The following is a 6,560-nucleotide window of genomic DNA, read 5'->3' as shown; positions in this document are numbered from 1 at the left end:
GATGGATGGTGGTGGGAATCCGGTTTCAGGTAAGCATCCGTATGGGTAGCTTTCCTGTAGACAGAGTGGCTCATTGAACCACCAGGTCTCTTTTTATATAATCTGAACAATTTTGTACGTTTGCCCACTGACAAAGAAATGATCAATCTATAATTTTAATGGTAGGTTTAATTGAACAATGAGAGACAGAATAACAAAACAAAAAATCCAGAAAAACGCATGTCAAAAATATTATCAATTGATTTGCATTTTAATGAGGGAAATAAGTATTTGACCCCCTCTCAATGAGAAAGATTTCTGGCTCCCAGGTGTCTTTTATACAGGTAACGAGCTGAGATTATGAGCACACTCTTAAAGGGAGTGCTCCTAATCTCAGCGTGTTACCTGTATAAAAGACACCTGTCCACAGAAGCAATCAATCAATCAGATTACAAGCTCTCCACCATGGCCAAGACCAAAGAGCTCTCCAAGGATGTCAGGGACAAGATTGTAGACCTACACAAGGCTGGAATGGGCTACACGACCATTACCAAGCAGCTTGGTGAGAAGGTGACAACATGAAATAATAGGGTTTTTCCCCTGTTTTCTGGCAACAAAACTGAAACCTTTTTACAAGGATTCATGTCTGCATTAACCACAATACCTGCAGTTAAAATGCAAACAAAAAACATACTATGATAATATATGCATAGTCCTTGAAACTGATTGGTCCACACCAAGGGACGGCTTTCTTTTGAGCCTCGACCCAATTGGTGCTCGACCACATGACACCAGAAGGCGTACAGCTCAAAGACAATGCACTATCAAAGTAACGAGGGCTCGGGGTGAGCATCTACATCATTAGACCTCCTTTGCCAGTACCAAAATGTAATAATAGGGTTTTTCCCCTTTTTTCTGGCAACAAAAGTGACAACAGTTGGTGCGATTATTCGCAAATGGAAGAAACACAAAATAACTGTCAATCTCCCTCAGCGTGGGGCTCCATGCAAGATCTCACCTCGTGGAGTTGCAATGATCATGAGAACAGTGATGAATCAGCCCAGAACTACACGGGAGGATCTTGTCAATGATCTCAAGGCAGCTGAGACCATAGTCACCAAGAAAACAATTGGTAACACACTACGCCGTGAAAGACTGAAATCCTGCAGCGCCCGCAAGGTCCCCCTGCTCAAGAAAGCACATATACATATCCGTCTGAAGTTTGCCAATGAACACCTGAATGATTCAGAGGACAACTGGGTGAAAGTGTTGTGGTCAGATGAGACCAAAATGGAGCTCTTTGGCATCAACTCAACTCACCGTGTTTGGAGGAGGAGGAATGCTGCCTATGACCTCAAGAACATCATCCCCACTGTCAAACATGGAGGTGGAAACATTATGTTTTCTGCTAAGGGGACAGGACAACTTCACCGCATCAAAGGGACGATGGACAGGGCCATGTACCATCAAATCTTGGGTGAGAACCTCCTTCCCTCAGCCAGGGCATTGAAAATGGGTCGTGGATGGGTATTCCAGCATGACAATGACCCAAAACACACGGCCAAGGCAACAAAGGAGTGGCTCAAGAACAAGCACATTATGGTCCTGGAGTGGCCTAGCCAGTCTCCAGACCTTAATCCCATAGAAAATCTGTGGAAGGAGCTGAAGGTTCGAGTTGCCAAACGTCAGCCTAGAAACCTTAATGACTTGGAGAAGATCTGCAAAGAGGAGTGGGACAAAATCCCTCCTGAGATGTATGCAAACCTGGTGGCCAACTACAAGAAACATCTGACCTCTGTGATTGCCAACAAGGGTTTTGCCACCAAGTACTTAGTCATGTTTTGCAGAGGGGTCAAATACTTATTTCCCTTATTAAAATGCAAATCAATTCATAACATTTTTGACATGCTTTTTTCCGGATTTTTTTGTTGTTATTATATCTCTCACTGTTGAAATAAACCTACCATTAAAATTATAGACTAATAATTTCTTTGTCAGTGGGCAAACGTACAAAATCAACAGGGGATCAAACACTTGTTTCCCTCACTGTATATAGCAGAGGTCGAGTGACCCCAAAAGAGTGTTATTTTATAGGGCAAGTATAGAGAAAAGCCATGTTTTATATCTGATTCCTCTGTCATGGTATTTTAACAATAAACATAAAAGGTATGACATTGGGTATATATGCTCTGTAGCGAAAACACCAATGTCTGGTTTTCTGTTGGCTGGCTGATGCAGAGGTGTGGCCAGGGCAGTTCATTCAGAACACAGGAGAGTTCACACTCGCGTACGGGAAGTGAGCATAACGTGAGGGAGAAGGAAAGAATACATAAAAAAAGATGAATCCGTAATTCCTTCCAGAAGGCAGTCACAAGGTTTACTCCCACCATGGCGTTCCGGCTCATTTCCATAACTGAGTGTACGGCGTTCTGTGGAAAGAAACGTCTCTACAACGTCTTCTGGGATCGCTCTTACGCACGGCCAGGTCACTTCTGAAAAACAGCCATATAGCTCAGTGGGCCTTACCTGGTAAAATATAAAAAGATAGTTGAGTAGTTATAGTATGTACACATGAACACACAAGAATTTTCACAAAGGACGAGCGTGTTTAACCGTGTGATTTCGATTGCCACACAGGGCCTCTGCCATGTGATCACTCTATCTCTCTCGTCTCTTCATCAGGGAGATAATCTATCCCCCATTGTTTCACCCGAGGCGTGGCTCATGAACGTGGCAGATTGCCCTCTCAATTCCATCAAAGTGGCATTAATTTCCCCCAACCTATCATACATAGCTCATGGGCAGAGCGGGAGGGGGTATTCTGCCACGGCGTAATGAGGTCACACAGCAATCCTTACCCACTGGCAGAGCCAACCAATCAACATCCATATCGTATCGCCTTTAAGAGACTGTTGGGGCAAGTGCTGTTAGCCAGCACCTATGCAGGCTGGCTAGCACAGCACACGAGGGGGGTGGCAAAATGTTAACTACCTCGCCTGGTATGCAGGAAGTTACCGTGAGTTTGATCCTGACCCTGACACCTGCATGTTCTCTCTCCTCGTGGTCGCATGGATCTTTCTTCGGGTTCCTCCACATTTAGAATCGACATGTGTGTTTTGAGTATTTGGCCACTATAAATTAGCTATCATTTGTGGCCAGGTCGCTTCTGAAAAAGAGCGACATAGGACCTTACCTGGTAAAATGAAGAATATTGTAGTTTCAAATTGGCAGCAACACACCCGGCTGCGTTTGTCTCCCTAGTGATGATGTTTACTACACACCGCACTAGTTACTCATTTAAGGCTGAGTCTACCTAAGGGAGGCCCAGGATCGGTTCAGATAAATGTCACTGCTGTTGTCCGTGCCCTACCACTCCATCTCGCACACTCTTAGACGTGTGTACACACACTTGTATGTGCATCCTCTTCACCGGGCATGCAAATAGGAATGGGCTTATCATTTGGTGGCAGATTGGCACAGTGGTAATACTTGTCTTACAGTAAGAAGGGCCTGGGTTCGATTCCCAACTCGGGCGTCTTTATGTGTGGAGTTTGCATGTTCTTCCCCTGTAGGTATCATGGGTTTCACATGTTTCCTCCCAAAGCTAAATAACACATGCAATGTAGCTGGTATTGACCAAACATCCCAATTCAAAAACATTACATTACCTGCGAATGATTCCCTTGAGGTTACAGAGAGCAACAACATCCCCCCCCCCTACTGTGAAAACTTGGCAAGACCCTCCTGAGAAGAGTGGTGAGACTCGATTAGGCTTTCCTAGAAAAACAAGCAGACTTCATATATAAGCGCACAACTTTATCTGTGATGAACGCTGCACTTTCCGTCGCTTTCATGCAGGGGGGCGCTGAAAACCTACGCGCCTCCTGCATGAACGACGGAGGCGCAAGGACAGACGTTTGATTACGTTAGAATCGATCTGCAGACGGCGGTCTTCTCGCACGGCCAGCTCTATGTCGCCTTATCTCGACCCCGCAATCCCAAACAGGTGAAAGTCGCATCGAACCGAACCCCCAGCAAGGCCAGCTACTTAACGACGAGAGAAATAGCACACGAAATGTCGTTTTCAATGAAGTCTTCCAGATGTAAAATGGTATAAGCTTTTAATGAAGAAATACAATTATCTAATTCAAAACATAATACAATTTAAAGATGTTTAATTTTAAAACTTCAAAATGGAGCATCGGGTGCTTGCGTGAATGTGTCGTTCGTGTGCAATTTCTTTCGTGACTTTCCTGCCCGAAGGCCGTAGATGGTTGTGGGTGGCGCCATAGGCACCCCCGAACAACCCCTAGTATAATAATATGACGAGGATGAGGATAATAATGTTTGTTCGTAGGCTGGGTCAAAAATAAAAGCGGGATTTATGCTTGTACCTTACCGGGTGCATATGCTTCGAGGGCAACCCCAACCCCTACGAAATGCGTTTAAGTCAGCACATCCCAGATCGTGGATCGTGCTGACCACAATCTTAGGTCAAAATGGCGCAGGTAAAAGAATGGCGCAGTGACAACGGCACAAGTGAAAACTAAACACCTCCCACATGTTATTTTACCTTAAATGAGTACTGTTTACCTCGTCTAGTGTGCAAAACATCAGCACTGGGTAGAAAAAGGTGGCTCAGATGTGATGATAGGTCATGCACCCCTTAGTTCGTTGTGTCAGCCTCAATGAGTTTCTGTTAAGAGCACTTATCCCCAAAAGTCTCTTAAAGGCTACCTGGGGGATTTTGCATATTCAGGGGAGGTGGGGGTGAAAAGTGGACTCCGTATATATCTCAATATGTAATTTGCAAGCGATTGTCAGTCACGCTTTGGGTCTCTCAAATGGTACGTGGGAGGAAAACAGGCATAAGTGTGTAAAAGAGCTGCAAATATACGTAACATGTATAACCTTGCTTTAAATTAACACAATGCTGATACAGGAAAATGATGAAAATGTATTATATTCTTAGCTCTTTCGGTAAAGTCACGTTGAAGGGAAACAATAAATTAATAAAATATATATAAAACAATAAAAATTCTCACGACATTTCGACCATAACACAAACGGTCGTCATCAGGTGTGAAAAGCAACGGCAAGAAACATTTGAAAGAAAGGTGAGAGACTCGATCAGCTGAGCCTTCCTAATTAATCGCAGTAACAGTTCTATTTCCGATGGTCTGAAATCCGTTTTAGCTAAAGGTCTAAACTTTGCAGTCACACCTAAACACATACCAGTTAATGATATAATTGCCCAAGTAGACGTTGCTCTTAGGGGCCTGGGTCACATCGCTGCAGACGTAGCAAGATCTGAAATCGCTGCAACCCTCAAAAACGCTAAGATGTCAGCTAGCAACCTCAGCAAAGATGAGCGTTTTGAATTATATAAATTAAAAAAGAGGGATGACATTGTCGTCCTCTCAGCTGACAAGGGCAATGCTACTGTCATCATAGATAAAATAGACTATAACAACAAAATTAAAGAATTACTCGACGATGGTAGCTATACAATAATAAAAAGAGATCCCACCAACAGCCTCGTCACACAAACCAACAAAATAATTTCTGATTCAACCGCATTAATTGATCAATCTAAACAGTTTTCGTTGAAACCTTCTGCTGCCAGGCCACCAAGATAATACGGCTTACCAAAAATACATAAAGTAGATACACCCCTTCATCCCATCGTCTCTACTATCAACTCCCCCACCTAAAACTGGCTCGTTTTTTGTCTGAAATCCTGCGTCCTATCACTGGAAAAACCACCTCTGCGGTACAAAATTCTACTCACCTGGTATCGACAATCAAGGGTATTTCCCTGTCCCCAGACGACCTGCTTGTCAGTTTTGATGTAGTTTCCTTATTCACCAAGGTTCCAGTACCTGACACCATCGCAATGATTGAAGACTTGGTTCATCAAGGACTAAACACTGAGGTACCCTCCCTGGTGAGACACTGTTTAACCAATACATACTTCACTTGGAATGGAACCGCCACAAAACCTTCCATAAGCAATGCGATCCATCTCGCAGGGTGGAGAATGCCAGTCATGATTTGCGACTGCTGTTACCTCGGTCAGCATCGTGTGTAGGGGTTTACAGATTATGGTGCAGAAAACGTAATTCCACCTATTGCTTCCTGATCACCGTACGTTTTATATACTGCTGCTTACAGCACAGTCAAGCCCTTCGGCTCCACGTGGTGAGCCCATGTCCATCCTAAGTGTATAGGAGCTTTAGATTTTAATAATACAAATAAAACCCACTCTACTCTCAGAGATTGCACCCGGGACTTTTATTATCGGAAGCTCCCCTTCAGCAGCCTCCACTACAGCAATTACAACAGATCAGGGGCTTTGCGGAGCAAGCTGACATGTTTTTTTTTCCTCCAGCCCACGTGGAAAAGTGTCTGTGCCGGATCCACGCCTCATTTACTATCGCTGGGAAGGTAATGATGATGACGATGATAACGTTGTCATGGCTGGGGAGAGGCTCCAAAAGGGAAAATATACACACGCCCTCTGTGGGCTCTCACCCACATAGCAGCATCGAGGCCACAATACTCCCTGTGCATTTGGCCTT

This window comes from Petromyzon marinus, chromosome 56 (assembly GCF_048934315.1).
Source record: "Petromyzon marinus isolate PM22_M1 ecotype Great Lakes invasive population chromosome 56, UKy_Petmar_22M1.pri1.0, whole genome shotgun sequence".
Lineage (NCBI taxonomy): Eukaryota > Metazoa > Chordata > Hyperoartia > Petromyzontiformes > Petromyzontidae > Petromyzon > Petromyzon marinus.
The sequence above is the reverse complement of the archived record's forward strand: the minus strand, read 5'-3'. Positions refer to the sequence as shown.